The sequence below is a fragment of the Kogia breviceps genome, chromosome 8 (genome assembly GCF_026419965.1).
Source record: "Kogia breviceps isolate mKogBre1 chromosome 8, mKogBre1 haplotype 1, whole genome shotgun sequence".
Taxonomy (NCBI): Eukaryota; Metazoa; Chordata; class Mammalia; order Artiodactyla; family Physeteridae; genus Kogia; species Kogia breviceps.
In genome coordinates this window covers 50,162,285-50,181,320 of record NC_081317.1, presented here as the reverse complement: position 1 = coordinate 50,181,320, position 19,036 = coordinate 50,162,285, and positions in this window count along the sequence as shown.

The window sequence follows — 19,036 nt, the reverse complement described above, 5'->3', positions numbered from 1 at the left end:
CATCCTTCCCACAAGAATATTTAAAACATATATAATTCATAGTGTAAAGCATCTTCATGTATACCATCTAATTAAATTTTAGGGGCAATCTCGACTTGAGCTTCTTTTCCTTATTATTACAAATCTATCTAATGATGGTGATATTAATGAGATGTTCAGTGCTCAAATTGAAGTTAATTGGAAGGAAAATAAGTGGAAAGAAGTGGTCTAGATTATTGGAAAAAGCTAATCAAACTGCCACTGATAGAGATAAATAGAAAACTATAACTTTAACATGATTAAAATCTGATTCAGAGATTTAATTAAATGTGCACACATAAGCATAGTCATATAATCATTTAAATCACATTTTGATAATTGCTAGCACCTACTATGTGGCTGTATTATGCTAGAATTTTTATGTGCACTATCCCAATCAAGTTTCAATCTCTGAATATCTGTTGAGTTAAATTATAATTCTTCTCATTTTACAGATGGGTAGACTGAGTTCCAGAAAGTTTAAGCAAGGTTGATTGTGATCTCAAGCTTGCAGGTAACAGCCGTGAGATTTGGATCCACTGTAGAGTAAAAGCATCAGAAGGACCAGCCAGGGCCATTTCATGTACCCCCTTTAGACAACAGTTCAGCCCCAGTAGCTTTTGTTTATGTTAAACACAATAACAATCCCATCTCTGACTTTTTGAAAATATATCTCTTTCAGCTGTATACTTCAAAAAAGTCAAATGGCCCAGGCAGAAATATTTCCTTCTAAGAAACAGTAGGACAAATCTGATTGATTTGGGCTGAGAGGTACGGACAATTCAACAGTAGCCAGCTGAAATTGCCTTTCCAACTGAAGTGGTTAAGCCTGGCCTAGAGCACTGCAGTCAGCTTGCACCTGCTGCCTGAAACCTTTGCAGCTCTTCAGAGGCACCGTGGGTCTTTGAGGTATCTTTTGGCTCTGTTCTGTATTTATTATGTTCATGAATATCAAAGAAGTGGAGGGCAAGTTTGGAAGCTTTAAATAAACTACAGATATGCTCTGGGAACTTCTAATTGCATTTTAAGTTGTATTTTATTTGTACTCTTTAGAAAATATTTTTTCCCCCATAAATTCCTAAGAGACTATTCCTTAGCCTGAACTGAACAACTGGAAAGTTTTTGTCTCTTAAATCCAATTGATTTTTAGGTTTCTATAACTTCCTAATGTCCTCGATTGCTTTCCAAGTAAGATATTTGTACTTAGAGGACTTTGTTTTGCTTTAACTTTGCCAAAGATTTGCCCCGAGTCTGAGGCCAACATGGAACTGATTGAGCCCCTAGAAGGGCAACTTTATCTTGACTGATAAGTAATAGAAAATGGGGTTATTGTTGCAGAAGACTTATCGGCTTAACTTTAGTAGCTGTGCATATTGCAATAGATTTAAAATGGTTTTGTTTTTAAGATAATTAAGTAAAAAATGCACAATTAAATTCTAAATAATGTTATACCAGTAGGCGTGTTTACATATTGTAATTAGTGTGAGGTGAAAAATGAGCTAAGTAGGTGACTGAACCACTAGAATATTTCCAGTGTTAAAGTGTTTCATCACTTCCTTCCCTTTTTTAGATTTTATTCCAACCACTTTAATAATAACATTAATTAAAAACAATCTATACAAGCCAATTACAACACAGATATCAGGTTACTTGAAAAAGCAAAATTCAACTACATGCTGTCTACAAAAATGCACACTAAATATAAAGACATAGGTTCAGTAAGTCAGAAAGAGAAAAACAAATACCGTATGCTAACACATATATATGGAATCTAAAAAAAAAAAAAAAAGGTCATGAAGAACCTAGGGACAAGATGGGAATAAAGACACAGACCTACTAGAGAATGGACTTGAGGACATGGGGAGGGGGAAGCTGGGACAAAGTGAGAGGGTGGCAGGGACATATATACACTACCAAATGTAAAATAGATAGCTAGTGGGAAGCAGCCGCATAGCACAGGGAGATCAGCTCAGTGCTTTGTGACCACCTAGAGGGGTGGGATAGGGAGGATGGGAGGGAGACACAGAGGGAGGAGATATGGGAACATATGTATAACTGATTCACTTTGTTACAAAGCAGAAACTAACACACCATTGTAAAGCAATTATACTCCAATAAAGATGTTAAAAAAATAAAAAAATAAAGACATAGGTTCAAATCAAAAGGATGAAAAAATTCACACTGTGAAAACACTAATCAAAATAAAGTTGTAAAAGCAATATTAATAATTTTTTTATAGAAAGGGAGAAAGCTATACAAAAGATTAACCATTTTTACAATAGTAGTATCTTATAGTTTGGTCGATTACATGTGTAGGTGATTTATTAATTACATCCCTATTTTTAAATTTGCAATATATTAGTCATGAAGAGAGAAATGTAGGGGAGGGTAGTACAGAAAGGCAGAAAGGTTAGTACTTAAAATTTTTTTGTTTTATTGAACTATATCTGATTTACAATATTGCATTAGTTTCAGGTATACAGCAAAGTGATTCAGTTACACATATTTTTTTTCAGATTCTTTTCCTTTATAAGTTATTGGAAGATACTGAATATAGTTCCCTGTGCTATACAGTAACTCCTTGTTGTTTATCTCTTTTATATACAGTGGTATGTATCTGTTAATCCCCCAATTCTAACTTATCCCTCCCCCCACCCCTTTCCCCTTTGGTAACCTTAAGTTTTTTTTTCTATGTTTCTGAGTCTGTTTTGTAAATAAGTTCATTTGTATTTTTTTAAATTCCACATATAAGTGATATCATATAATATTTGTCTTTGTCTGACTTACTTCACTTAGTATGATAATCTCTAGGTCCATCCATGTTGCTGCAAATGGCATTATTTCATTCTTTTTAATGGTTGAGTAATAGTCCATTGTGTATATATACCACATCTTCTTTATCCATTCATCTGTTGATGGATAATTAGGTTGCTGCCATGTCTTGGCTATTATAAGTAGCGCTTCTATGAATATTGGTGTGCATGTATCTACTCAAATTAGTGTTTTTGTCTTTTCTGGGTATATGCCCAGGAGTGGGATTGCTGGATCATATGGTAACTCTATTTTTCATTTGTTAAGGAACCTCCGTACTGTTTTCCATGGTGGCTGCACCAATATACATTTCCATCAACCTTCTCGGAGGGTTCGGAAAGGTTAGTACTTTATCACAAGGCAAACTGTCAAATCATAGACCATCACTGGAGAATCAATTCACTTGTAGATTCAAATATGTGATCTCAACATAATGTAGCATGAGAGATTGCAGAAGGTTGATCTCTGTGTTTCTCATAATGTATCTTTTAACAAACATACAGTGCATAAAGTCTTGTCTCACACAACTTGAAAACATTCAAAACTATTTTTGTGAGTTACCTTTATATGTCTTCTGTTGGACAAAAATAAAATAAGGAGATGGCCTAGAATAATTTTTATGAGACAATGAAATGGCCTCATAAAGGTTGAGAAAAGACTATCAGTCCATTCAACTTTGCTTGCAATAATTTTTTCAGTTTTAAACCCTTTTCTAGTTAATAACTACTCTGTCCCCCCCCCACACACACCCAAGGGTTAATACTATCCTAACAGTTCCACCGTCATAGATTAGTTTTGCATACTTTGGAAACATACATGTGGAATCATACAGAATATAGTCTTTTATGTCTTTTTTCATCTATGAGATTCACCCATGTCATTGAATTTAGTTTTAGTACATTCATTCTCACTGATACTAGTCTTAGTACTATTCATTGTGTGACTGTACTAAACATTATTTATTAATTTTACTTTCAAAGATATTTGGTTTCTGGGGCCACCCTTAAGGGATGAAGAATCCTGGACAAATGTTTGTTTGTTTTTTTGCAAGGTCTTGCCTATATAAGTGATATGATTAAAAGTTAATTGTAAATTTATGGGCCCATATGAATATAGTGATTTACCAATAAACATTTAGAATCATAAGTAGAGAAGAGGTACCTACATACTTGTTTATTGGTCATCCAGTAGACAAAAAGATTCCACATAATGTTCAGGTATCTTTTCATTCAGGTCCAGGAACTGTGTCTTCATGTTCTTTATTATCAAATGTCCTATTCCTGGCTAACTTCCTTGTTCATGCTACAAGGAAAAAAGATAGCAACACTTACTATCCATAATGTCATGGTTCTTCACAACCTGTTGGTATTGAAACAATATAGGTCTTTTTGCCTTTCAATTTCCCTAATAGCTTTTATTAAATGCTGGTTACCTCATTACCCGTGATATTGCATCATCCACTGTGCCACCTGTGAATACTGGCTTCCAATGACTCTCAAAAATGTTACTTCACTTCATTTATTATGACCACAAATGTAAGTCTTATCCATAATATGTAGGAAAGAATCAACAATAATTCATTTTTTAGTCATGTTAAATTTACCATCCAGAATTTTATAGGATAAACATAAAACAACACATAACTGTGTCTTATCTTGAACTCTTTTGACCATGATCACTACAATTCTAGAATGTGATATCTTTCAATGCCTTCTACATCCTCTTACCATTGGGGATGACAGGCTAGGAGTCTGTCAGCAGAGCAAACAGTATGGTCTTGCTTACATAAGGAATGTCCCTGCCTTGTGCAGTACATCCATCTTAAGACCAATGGAGGGAAGCATTATGTTGTCCCACTTGTTGGAAGCAAGAAAAGACACAGATCAAGAGGACCCATTGGGCATTACAGAGCATCAAGTCTGGATAGCCTGTGGAAGAGGTAGGCATGACCAACCCTGGAGGACTGGCTGATATGTGATATGCATTCTGTGGAGAGGATTGGGGATTGTACTATGTTCCTGGGGTGGGATGTGTGCTGCAAGCCCCACCATTGCCAAGTGCTATAGCCTAGAGGTGACACTTAGGTAAGAGTTGATGCATGGGTATACACAGATGGCTCATGTTCAAGAGTTGGCAGTGGACTGTTTGTAGCCCAGAGCTTATATCTATCACGTGTCACCCAAAATCAGTATATTAGCACCATTCTGGTGACTCAATCTCATATGATACAATAAAGCTACAACGACAAACCAAACATTTGCCAGCCAAGGAGTTCTGGATCTCCTTGGAGCAACTGGTCAATCCCATGAGTGGTGCTGAGAGTTGGAAAGTACCCAGAAGAATGAAATAGGGACCAGAACCCATGTGAGACCTAGTCTGGGCTCAGACACACCACATGGATGGCATTGCTAACTCCAGCTGATCCTACCCACTAGAAAGAGACTGAAAATTTCAAGGATGACACTCTAATGCATGGGACTCCTTGAGGCATTGCTAGGTAGGGCACTACTTGTTTAGGGACAATATATTGGGTTGTTTCTAGTTTCAACCATTGCAAATAAAGCTACTATGAACATTCTCAGTACACATATGAACTGATTTCTGCTAGCCTTATACCTAGGGTGGGATTACTTGATTATAATGAATTATAATCGAACATAACATGCATGTTATCTTTAGTAGATCCTGACAGTTTTCTAGAGCATTTATATCAAGTCACACTCCCAGTAGCATGATAATACCAGAACTTCATATTCTTCTCAATATTTCGTGAGGTCATTATCATTACTTAAAAAAAAAAAGTAGCTCTTCTAGTGGATTCAGTGGTACTTCATAGTGGTTTTCATTCACATATTCCTGATGAATAATGATGTAGAGAACCTTTTCATATGTTTATTGGCCATGTTGATATCCTTGTTGAATTACTTCTTCATTGTTTTTTCTTATTGCTTTGTGGAAGTCTTTTTGTTATTAACTTATTGGAGTTCTCAATGTATATCTTTAATATTAGTCTTTTATTGGTATCTGTATCGCACATATCTTTATCCTATATAAGGTTTGCATTTTCATTCTCTTAATGGTGTCTTTGAGTGGCAGAACATTTTAATTTTAATGCAATTTAATTTATCAACATTTCTTTTATTGTTAGAGTACTTCTTCCTCCTTGAGAAATCTTTGTTTAAACCAAGGGAATGATATACTCTCTTTTGTTTTCTTCTAGGTACTTTATTATTTTATTTTTCTCATTATTCCAGTTGTTCTAGCATCAGTTATTGAAATGAACATTTCCCCCACAGCATTGCACTAGCATATTTATGGAAATGCAAGTGATGTATAAGTGTGAGCAGGATTCTGGGATCTCTTTTCTGTAACAATGGATCTTTTTCTTTTAACCTTGTACCAACACCACAATGTTTTAATTACTATAGCTACACAAGAAATCTTAATATCTTGGAGTGTATTCCCTTTAAATTTACCCTTTTTCTTAAAAATTTCTTCACTACTCTTGCTCTTTCTGACATCATTCATGCCTTTGTGCATTATCAGAATTCCATATAGGATGATTTTTCTTGTACCTGAAAAACTTCCTTTAGTTTTAAATTTCAGTGTATGTACCCTGGAAATAAATAATCTCAGATTTATTTGTCTAAAATATCTTTATTTTGCCTTCATTTGTGAAACATATGTTTGCTATGTATTGAATTCTAGATTGGCAGGTTTCTTTTTTTTAAGATTTCAAATTGTTTCAAGAAGTGTTTTTGCTTTTTTGTTGTTTGCTCTCATTGTTTCTGATGAAAAGTTAGCTGTAGTTAGGCCTTATTATTGGTCCTTTGAAGAGAATTTTATTTTTTGTTCCATTTTATTTCCTCTTCTGGCTGCCATTTTCTTTAAAAAATTATTTTAGAACAGGTTTAGATTAACAGATAAATTAGAAAATTAATTCTGAGAGTTTCCATATTCCCTGTACCCAGTTTTCTGTATTATTAACATCTTATATTAGTGTAGTACATTGGCTACACAATTACTGAACCAGTATTGATACATTATTAACTAAAGTCCATACTTCATTTAGATTTCCTTATTAAATCCATCTATTAAATTTTTAATCTCAGTTGTTGTTTCAGTTCTAGACCTTCTATATGATTCCTTTTGCTGAGTCTCATTCTCTGGTGAAGTTTTTCATTTTTACCTTTATTTTCTTGACATTTTAATCATATTTATTTTGAAGTCTCTGTCTGACATCTCCAGTATCTGTTTTACCAATGGCTCTGTTTCTGTTTTATGTTTTTCTTTTGGTTTTTGATCATGTGGTCTTCAATCCTTGCATGCCTTTTGATTGCGTGCTGGACATTGTGTATGAGCATTTAGGTGATGTTATCTTTCTTCAGAAAGGATTCAGTTTTCTTTTCACAGACAAATAAGGGAAGGACCAGTCATTGTACTATAGTCAAGTCTTGGTTTCACCCATTCTTAGGGCAGTGTTTCCTTTTTTGCTATGGGGTAGCCCTTTAGAGTCTCATGTGAAATTTTGGGTTTTTACCAGGAACCTTTATATAGATGTATATATTTAAAAATTTTTTTGAGTAAGTAAATATAAAATATGTCTTTAAAAAATTTTCAAGTTGACTTCTAAATGAAGCATTGATACTATGAATATTGTCCTTTTAAGCCTAAGATCCCCTTCCATTTTATTTCTTAGGCTAATGCTCTGGATTCACGTAGATAACATCATTTAAGCAGATTCTCAATGTATATATGTTGTTTATTCATTCAACAAATACCTATTGAATGCTAACTCAGTGCCAGATTCTGTGCTAAGTGCTAGTCATACAGTGGTGAGGAAAACACATGGTCTCTGTCCCCATGGAGCCTACAGTTCGGTGGGGAGGAACAGATATTAATAAAATGACATAAAAATACAAACTACAAACTGTGAAAATTGTTGTAAAGTAAATGTGCAGCCTCTGTGATAGCATAGAGGGATCAGATACCGTCTGGGAGTTGCCAAACAAAGCCTCGTTATGTTGAAATTTTACCTAAGGTAACATATAATTTCTGTCATTACCCTGAATAATCAGCAAGGAATGATCTTCAGTTACAACTGGAGTTACAGCTTTTTTTCTGAATGTAGCACAAAGTTTCTAATCATCACAAGATCATCACATTAATAAAATTCCAGTGTGTAGGAGGTATCCCACAAGCCTATGTAACATGTGGATAGGATGTCCTTTATTTTAAGAATTTTTCTATTTAATGGCATAGGTGGGTGGTATAAGGATAGAGAAGAAGAGAGTTCTTTGTTATATACTACTAAGTAAAATTAGATATTCAGTGTATTATTTTAAAATTTCATTTATGCTCCAAGTTGGTGCTGATAGATGGAAAGAAGGATGTACTAATATTTTTTCAGGGCAAATCACATTTACTCCTGGTCCTTGAGCATCAACTTCCACGCATATGCAAAAATGATGAAAGTTGACTACCTCGGAAGAGAATACCTGCCAAACACTCTTGTCACTTGAAATGCTACTGATTTTGTTCTTGCAGCTTTGCCAAGGGAACACTGAGCAAAGGAATGGAGGCATGAATGTGTGTAGTGTTCTCAGGGAATGGCAAGCACAACCAGGGAGTGCAAGAGAAAGACAGAATGGAGTGAAAAAAATAGATTGTACCAGATTATGGGTTGAGGGTTATCTTGCTAAGAATTGGTAGGTAGTGGGGGAGCCACTGAAATGGTTTTGTGTGTATGTCAGGGAAAATATCTGTTATTTGGTAAAATTGCTCTGAGAAACCTGAGATAGTAGATTGAAAGAGGAAAGCTCTGGACTGTGAGAGTTGTTGAAGCCATCATAAGTCTGATAAGGGGTGATGCTCAAGTGTTTCAGAAATATAAACTGTGATTAAAAATAATCTCTGTTTTTTGTTTTTGTTTTTGTTTTTCTTTGCTTTTGGAGAAAGTCCAACAACAGGGGAATTTTAATGAATCTGATAGGATTGAGAGAAACTGATTTTTAAAAAACCCTCACTTTTTGGAGAATTGATCTGTATTGAATAATTTGGGATTCTTTAGGTGATTTTCACATTACTTAAAGCATTCTATGTTCTGACCTTTTGCTTTTTGACTCCCTCAAACCATGCTGCCCCCAAATTTAAGAATACATTAATGTAAATATATAAGGAAATCCTCATCTTTATCATTTGCTACTGAGCCCTAGACAGTTCTGATGTAAATCACTTTAGAAGCTTCCCTAATTAAAATGGAAACACATTGTGTCAGTTTGTCTGACAGTACAGCACATTTGAATGTTTGTTTGAATATAGCTTTTAGCCTATTGACAGAAATTTGAGACTGAGGCCAAGCTTAGCAGCATGGGCCCAGAGAAAGACCAAAGCCAGGCATGAATATTTACTCACAGGCGGTTAAGCAAAACAGCCACTCTGCTGTTTGTCTTTTCACTGTCCTGGATATTTGCTTCTTATTAATCTTTTAGATGTATGCTTCTTTTGCTGAATCCATTATTAAACAGAGAACAGACTGTGTTCACATTGTTTGCTCTTGCTCAGGTTGATGGAGAAAAAATGTGTTAGATATAGTTAGAAGAAGTTGTATTACTTTTCTAATTACGTGCATTTACAAATAGAACAAGCTTTCTATAAGACACTCTGTATTTTTGGTTGTTTTAGGTGAGAAAAACGTATATCTTAACACTAGATTATGACGAATGATCTCACAAATTCTCTAAAATCTTTCCCCTGTTCCCTGCGAATTTTTTTTTAACATTTTTATTGGAGTATAATTGCTTTACAATGGTGTGTTAGTTTCTGCTTTACAACAAAGTGAATCAGTTATACATATACATATGTTCCCATATCTCTTCCCTCTTGTGTCTTCCTTCCTCCCACCCTCCCTATCCCACCCCTCTAGGTGGTCACAAACCACCGAACTGATCTCCCTGTGCTATGCGGCTGCTTCCCACTAGCTATCCACCCCACGTTTGGTAGTGTATATATGTCCATGCCACTCTCTCACTTCGTCACAGCTTACTCTTCACCACCCCCATATCCTCAAGGCCATGCTCTAGTAGGTCTGTGTTTTATTCCCGTCCTACCCCTAGGTTCTTCATGACATTTTTTTTTTTTCTTAGATTCCATATATATGTGTTAGCATATGGTATTTGTTTTTCTACTTCTGACTTACTTCACTCTGTATGACAGACTCCAGGTCCATCCACCTCACTACAAATAACTCAGTTTTGTTTCTTTTTATGGCTGAGTAATATTCCATTGTATATATGTGCCACATCTTCTTTAGCCATTCATCTGTTGATGGACATTTAGGTTGCTTCCATGTCCTGGCTATGTAAATAGAGCTGCAATGAACATTGTGGTACATGATTATGTTTGAATTATGGTTTTCTCTGGGTATATGCCCAGTAGTGGGATTGCTGGGTCATACGGTAGTTCTAATTTTAGTTTTTTAAGGAACCTCCATACTGTTCTCTATAGTGGCTGTATCAATTTACATGCCCACCAACAGTGCAAGAGGGTTCCCTTTTCACCACACCCTCTCCAGCATTTATTGTTTCTAGAGTTTTTGATGATGGCCATTCTGACCGGTGTGAGATGATATCTCATTGTAGTGTTGATTTGCATTTCTCTAATGATTAATGATGTTGAGCATTAAAAGCAATTATGCTGATAGGTTTTTGTGATGTACAAAATACACTGTATTTTGTGTTTCACAGGCCGACTGAAGATTGTTATTTAGGATGATTTTGCCATATTTATCTGCAGTTTTAATTATTGCCTTATAATAATGAAAAATAATATTATATTGTTTTATTAATATTATGGATCTACGTATCTACAATTCTTTCTTTTAACAACCTTGCAATTTAGAGATAAAGTCACTGAGGCCCAGGGAGTTTAAGTAACTTGCCTGATATCAACTAACTATAAATAAAGACATTGATATTCAAATTTAAGTCTGTCTCCAAAGAGCCTGTTTTTTTCTAATACACCCTGCTGCTTTTTAATAGAGATGAATGTCACACCAAATTATTTTTCTTCTACTCAGGTGGGTAGGATGAGGCATGGAGGAGTTGTGCGTTGACAACATGAAGCAGTAAGACCTCATTGTAATAAAAAATGGCAGCCAGTCTTCTGGTGGCCTGCTTATTAGTGTCTCAAAATAAAGAATTCAGTTCTGGTGATGGCAAATTCTTGGCAACTAACAGAAAGAAGCAAAATACAAACACTTTGAACTAGGCTTCTAGAACTGTTACTTCTATGTGAGGGAATTATACTTTTGTCTTTTTATTTTCCCGAAGTGTTAGTTTCAGGAAAACCTAATCTCCACTTCAGTTTGACCTGAATGGGATGTGTGAAGCCTTATAACTTACTGCCTGATGGATGATGTCATGGTGAGTGGCATGTACAAGGAGGGAGTCAGTGATCCCAAACTTTCCAAAGCTTGATTTGTATTTTAAGAATGTGTATGTCTAGACGAAAGGAAAGATAACGTTCAGTGGTGAGGAAGCAGATTTTGGTATTTTAAAAGTCCGTATTGTTAAATTGTGCAATTGGAATTATATCAGGGATTAACAAACCACAGCCCTTAGGACCAAATCTCCATCATCTGAGATATGTTTTTGTATGGTCCCCCCAAATTAAGAATGTTTTTTTATATTTCTAAAGGGTTGTAAACAAGACAAACAAAAAACCTCAAAAGCAAAGAAGAATATGGCAGAGACCTTACGTGGCCCTCAAAGCCCCCAAATGTTTGCTATCTGCCTGTTTACAGAAAGTTTGTCTATTCTTGAACTAAGCAATGGAGGTTAAGATATCTAAACATATACCAATTATGTTCCATGCAGCTTGCCTTAGATAAACAATAGATTTGAGCTTGAATCCTATTTACTGCTTGTGTGAACTTGGGCAGAGTACACAATGTTCTTGAGGAACCCTTACTCATCCTTGAAATAGGTATAATATTACCTATGGCATAGTATATTCAGGAGGATTCTATATGTAAAGAGTTTTAAGTGCCAAAAGCAGATTGCAAAGTAGAAAGTAGAGTATAATCTCATCTTTGTAAAAATATGTTTGTTTTTATGATTGTAATCACATGAAAAATGCCTGGGAACATAGCCACTGAATTATTAACAGTGGCAAATCCTGGAGAATGAGAATAAAATAAAAGATGTTTGCTCTTTATTTTATATAGTTCTGTATGAAAACTTTTATAAGGCACTGCTTTCTTAATTGTCAACTAAAAGTAATTTTAAAGTTTTTGGTGTACAATAGGGATAGGCTAAGTGTTGATCCCTTCTTGCTCCTTAAGGAAGGGAGAAAGATCCTCCCGATAGCTGATTCTAATTTGTGGATTGGAACAGCATTGTGGAAAGGCTTAAGTTTAAACCTGGGAGAGCAGAGCTCAGATTTTTTAGGAGAATAAATATGCCGTCTTTTAAAATGTATTTTATAGTCAACAATTTTTAACATCTTGACTTCTAAAAGGGAGAGCAGATTCACTACTTTATTTCAGGTTTAGCTTCTAACTATGTGGCAGGATGGGGTGCCCTCACAATAGGATGCCATTTTCTCCATGTCTCACATGGGGAAGATTCCACCACTTGTATGTCCTTCTGGACTCTCTTTTGTCCCTGAAGTCAAATTCATGGATAGCTCAGCCTAACCTCAGTGGACCCAACACTTCTGTTATTATAGGCAGTTACTGCAATTATTTCTGTAATTAATAAGAAATTACAGAAATAATTAGTCACCTACTCCTTACATTATAGATGAACTGGGGCTCCATGGGTCTGTAAAAATTTAGGATTCCCTTAGATCAGTAGGCAGGGTTGTCATGGTTTGGCTGTGGATAAGCTTCATCCAGATATATAATGTAACTTGAAAGAGCCCAGTTTCACTTGAAGTTGAGGAAACAGGTCCTTTAGTATTATTTCTAAATTTCATGACTTCTTACTAACGCTGCTGTAACTGCTGGAGTCCCAAGACTTTCAAAATCCCCTCATTAAATATCTCAAAATAACCCAGACTTCCTCTAGGCCCAGCAAGCTGTAGGATCCTCAGTGAGGTTGCTTGAGCAGCTTTTCACCAGGACTGACGGCTACTCTCGTCCTCTGTCATTGCAATGCTCTTTGTTCTTTGCACAGACCCTGTATATCATTTCCCATAACTCCCACTCTCTGGGACCAGATTGCCTGCCTCAGATTCCTTTCACACCTGAGATTCTGACTCGCCCTCAAACTCTGTCTTCCTGAGGTGTGTGTCATCCATTTTCACCATCACTTTTGCCTGGCACTCTCTCCAATGTCCCTAGAATCACCATTATTCATCTATCCTTTTGACCTTTATGGAAAAGCCTTTCTCTTCCTGGAAATATTTCTTTTATGGGATGTAAGACAGTTGATTTAATTTTATTATTCAGCTCCCTTGAATAGGATTATATCAATGGAGTGACTCTCTCCTGTCAAAGGTACATAAGCAGTGTGGAGATGGGGAGGTGAGATAGGTTGGTGTAAGTTCAAGTTCATTACTTTGCTTCCATCTAAAACCCCGGTAAGGCCTGGTGAATCTCATTTCTCACCTCTCAATGATTATCCCTTAGAGTGCTGTCTTGCCTCCCTGAATCTGACTGAGCACTGTTGCTATCCTTTCTCAGCCAGGCCTTCAGCCATGTTTCCATTTGGTATGCAGTTGTGAACAGGGCTTGGGTCTTTCCTGTAGAAACTGTTTCTCAGGAAAACATTGGTAGATATCTAGTATCTCCCTGTATTCTGTGATTCCTTTTTTAAAAATTTTTTTTATTTTAGAGTAGTTTGAAATTTATTGAAAGTTGCAAAAGATGGTACAGAGTTCTCATATACACCTCACCCAGTTTTCTCTATTGTTAACATCTTACATCACTGTAGTACATTTGTCACAGCTAAGGAACCAGTGTGGGTATGTTCAAAATTCAATACTTAGATTTCAATAGTTCGGTGATTCTTAAAGAGATATTTTTGTCAAGAGCACAATGGATATATGGGAGAGTGTTGTCTATTATATTTTGCACTCTCTACTTCTTTGCAGACAACTTGTGACAATTAGTTACTTGGTTAACAATTAATTGCACTATTTTCTAGGTGTGTCCTGATCAAAGGATCTGAAAGGGTGCCATTAGGGACAAACATTGTTTTTACATATATCAGCTCTTTGCATTTTTGAAACTCCATAGTAAGAGGACAAATTAGGGTAGACAAAACTAAAAACTGGGCAGTAGAGGTTTAGGTGAGTCTTTCAAATAGGAAAGAAATAAAAATCATTTTGGATAAGGCAGAATGAAATAAAACAACAAAGATCAACTTAAAAACATGTAAAACCATTAATGTGCCCAAGGAAATTTGGGTTGGTGGTCATAAAGTCTTATATATATACTGAACCTTCTTAAAATATAAAATTCATCTTTATAAATGTTTTGAAGGTGCCGTGTGTGTGTGTGTGTGTGTGTGTGTGTGTGTGTGTGTGTTTTTGAGCTGACAGGATGACATTCATTAAGCAAATAAATAGTGAGCAACTATCTAGGGACCAGACACTGTGTTAATTACTGGGGATACTGAATAAAGAAGAACATGTTCTTGCCTCCAAGAAGCTTAAGGCCTGGGTGGTGATGATCTTACATATGTGTAATCCAGCCAGTTTTTCTTAACTATTTCTCTTCCTCCAATTTATACAGTATTTTATCTGGCATGGCAGGAGATGTCCAGCTGTGGGCAATATGACCATCATCATAAATTTGTCATTATCTGCTAAGAAAGAGACACAAACACAAAGTAAGTATCACCTTCATTAACAAATATTTGTTAAGTTCTTGCTCTCTGTAGCACATCTGCCAGCCATTAGGCAAAGAAAAACAATATAAGACAACACTACCCCTTTGAAAGCTTGTTATTCAGAGTATTTTCCTGAAAAGATAAACAATGATACAAGGTAGTCTCAGTTAGTTCTGACGAATATTGCAGATCTTAATTCTCTAGGAGATTAGAAACAGAGGCAATCACTCCTAGCTGGGACTGGCAGGTGAGGAGGCTTCAGGGAGGAAAGCTTCTGGTTATGCCCAGAAATAAAACCCTACATGTGCACAGCGTTTTCAAGGGTTGAACTAGGCCAGCCAAGTTTATTAAATTGCCTTCTCCTCCTTTTATTGGTGTTGGTCTTTTTCTCTTACTTCTTGCCTTCTGTGTGTCAAGGTGACTGCATTGTGGTGACCCATTGTTCATTTCTTGTTAGCTGAATTAGGAGAAATGTTTAAGATGGATTAAGATGGGCAGCAGCAGCAATCATGCCACCCTGAGAATAATTAAATGTAACAGAGCAAGTATGGTAATTATCCTGGTTGCTTCACTTCCCTGAGTTCCAATTCAGGCCTTGAAGTCCCCCTATGCCAGTGATTAACTAACTGGTTATTTGGATGTTGTGCCACAATGTAGACTTTTGGCCTGGAGTCCTAGTTCATGGTAGAAATGAACGCTCATTCTTTACTTTGCCTTGATGTCTTCAAATGGTGTTTTACCCATAGGATATAATTGGAGAATTTCTCTCATAATTCTGTCATAATATTCCAAGTTCAGTTTTCAGCTTTCTAATAGTCTTTGTCACATGCATTTTTATTTTAAAAATATAAATGGCACATGGTAAAATACATAGCTAGTGGGAAGCAGCAGCATAGCACAGGGAGATCAGCTCGGTGCTTTGTGACCACCTAGAGGGGTGGGAGGGAGAGGCAAGAGAGAGGAGATATGGGGATATAGGTATATGTATAGCTGATTCACTTTGTTATAAAGCAGAGACTAACATACCATTGTAAAGAAATTATACTCCAATAAAGATGTTTAAGAAAAAAAACAACTCTAAAGAGCTATTAAAAAAAAATGGAACATGGTTTATTGTGCTACAGTCATGTGTATGTGTGGGTATATGTGTGTGTGTGTGTGTGTGTGTGTGTGTGTGTGTGTGTGTGTGTATACTTTTCCTCCCCCTAAAGAGGTGAATTCTTTAAAGGAAATGAAAATAAAAATTTTATAGGGTGTAGGGCAGAGCAAACGCTCATCACAGACTTATCTGACAAGTCTCTTTAAAGATCCTGTCCACAGATTGAAGATTCACTCTTTGCTCAATTTGCATCCTTGGCCCAATAAATGTTTTATGACCTCCCTGTATGAGCACTCACAGCCAGAAGGAGGTAATGCAAAATTGATCTGTATATTAAAACTGCTGAGCCAAGCGGGCTTGCTCCTGGAATTACACTGATTACGTCTATGTGTGATCAACAGGCCCTACTGAAACACCATAGTATTTGAAAAGACACCCATCAGCTGCATTTTTTTATACATACAGTTTCCTCTTTTCCTCCTCTTAACCCTATGATCCAACTCCCCTTTGGGCTCATGAATAGCAATAAATGTTTTCAGAAAAGAAGATGCTTCACCATTATGCTCCACAGTCTATTATTTCTAGAATACAAAGAAAGACATGGACCTTGGAATCAGACACACAGGGGTTGGAATCCCAGCTTCACCAGTTATTTGCTATGTGGATTTGGGCCAATTGTTATATCTTTCTGGACCTCATATTGCTGTTTTAAAGTGGAGATAATAGCATCCACCTGCTTGAATTATTACAAATATAACCAGTATAGTTAGGCTTTCACTGTCTGTGAATATAAAATGAGGTCCATTTCCTTTACTATCCTTGTTACAATGGTGTGAGTTAATACTAGCCTGATGGATCTCCTTAAAACATGCCCTAATTATTTCCGGTTCTTTCTTACATGGGCTAAGAAGAGGTTCATTCAGGTTCTTCATTCTGATGTTTTTGTTTTTTTTTTATGCGCTGCCAAGATATTCATTTCTATAATGATTGTTTTTTATTGAGTACCTATTTTGTGCCAGGAACTTCTCTAGCCCATGGGTTATGTCATGAACAGGACAGACAAGATCCCTGATTTCATGAAACTGATAGATGATGGCAGGTAGGGGGTGAGGAAATCAGACAAGATAGATAAATAGTTATAGATAAAGACAAATACTCTGAAGTAAATAAAGGAGCTACTCTGTAGAAATTGAGTGGAAATGTGGGATAAGGGAGCAACATTAGAGATTGTGGTCAGGAAAGTTCTTCTCTGATGAGCTGACATTTGACCTAAAACCTTGATGGTGAGATGGATCTCACTATGTGAAGATCAGAGGTGAATGAAGAACATTCTAGACTGAAGGAGCAAAGAGAAAGAACCACCAAAATAGAGCAACTGAGGGAAGGGAGCTAAGATTCTGGTCACCTATTCCGACGTGTGTTTTTTCCCCACGCTATCAAACAATTCTCCAACACTAGCTGGGTGTCCTACAATTCAACTCAGTTCAGACACTATCTACCCAGAGAAAGCATCAGATTCCAGAGGTTAAGGGCTTAGTCCCACAAGACTGTTCCCCATTTCAGATGCCAATATATTGTTACCTGTGCTTCTGACCCACTGGCTGTGAATCAGAGGTTCCTATTACCCTGTCTTTGCATTTGATTAATTTGCTAGAGGGTCAGAACTCAGGAAACTAGTTTTTTCGCTAGATTGTCAGTTTATTACAAAGAATATCGAAGGATACATAGGGCAAGTTACGGGGAAAGGATGCAGAGCTTCTGTATCTTCTCTGAGCATGTCACTTTCCACAAATCTCCAAGTGTTCACCAACCCAGAAGCTCTCCAAATCCTGTCCTTTTGGGTTTTTATGGAGACTTCATGACCTAAGCAAAATTAATTAAATCATCAGCCATTGGCTGATTCAACCTCCAGCCCCTCTTCCCTCCCAGGAGGTCAGGGGAGTGGGACTGAAAGTTACAACCCTCTAATCCTCTAACCTCTGGTGACCAGCCCTTATCCTTAGGTGACCTAGGGACTTTCCAAAAGTCACCTCATTAACATAATAAAAGACAGGTTTTATTGCTCTTATTAATTAGGAAATTCCAAGGTTTTTAAGAGCTCTGTGCCAGAAAAAGAGAGGAAGACCAAATATATATGTTTTATATTATAAATTACAAAATCACAGGGAGAAAAAGTGAGAAAGAGATCTGGTGGTACAAGATGAGCCTGAGAGTTGTGCAGGGACCTGATCATGTATGACAATAGGCAATTAGAAAGACTGGAAGATATTGACATGTTTTAAACAGATTAGCCACATGATCTGATTTACTTTTTTAAAAGATAATTCTGGTTCCTGGGTGAGTGAGAATATGGGTACAGTAGTGGAAATAAGGAAAATATTTGGCTATCATTGTATTGCAGGTAAGAGAAGACGGTAGCTGGGTTTTTTTAAGGAAGATAACAGTGGGGAAAGAGAAGTGAAGAGGAAGCAGAGAAGTGAAGGATTTCATATTGTCAGGGAGGAAAACATTTCCCTCTACTCTTCTAGGTTTTTCTAGCTGGTTTAAGGATTAAATTGATATGAGGTAGATTAACAGGAGAAAATCAAGCAGAAGTTTAATAACATGTGTTCATGGAGAGACCTAGGATAACTGAGTAACCCACTAAAATGGCTGAAACCTTCACCTTAAATACTGTCTTCAGCTAAAGACAAAAGGGATGTTGGGTGTGGTAGTTTGGGACTTCACAGGGGGAGGAAGGCAATTCACATGGAGATTAAAAAGCAAATGTTTGGAAAAAAAATGTTTTCTGGGCCATGCAGAGGCAGTGGGACATAGAGTGGACACTGATGTCCCACCACACCTAGCCCATATTCTTTGCAGATATCTCTATCTGGGGAACAGGCCCTTTCTCTAAATTTTTTTAGGCAGTTAGGGGAAAGGTCTAAGTTTCTTTCCAAGTCTTGTGGTCCTTGATTATTTTTAGCTCAAAATAATCCACATATCAGAGCTATTTTGGGGTGTCAGATTTTGTGCCCCTCCAATACCTACTTCAATATAGAGCCCATGAGACTCGTGGGCTGATTGGATAGAAGATTCAGACGTGATGCCTAGGTTTAGTTATTTAGCAGTATTTACTGACGTGGGGTAAGGATAAAATTTCTTTTTTTTCTGGTGGTGGTTGGGTGGTACAGTACAGAGCATGAGTTCTGGTTTTTTTATATGCTGTGCTTACACTTACTATTGAAGATGACAACTAAACATTGTCACTCACCATCTGCCTCTACGAGGA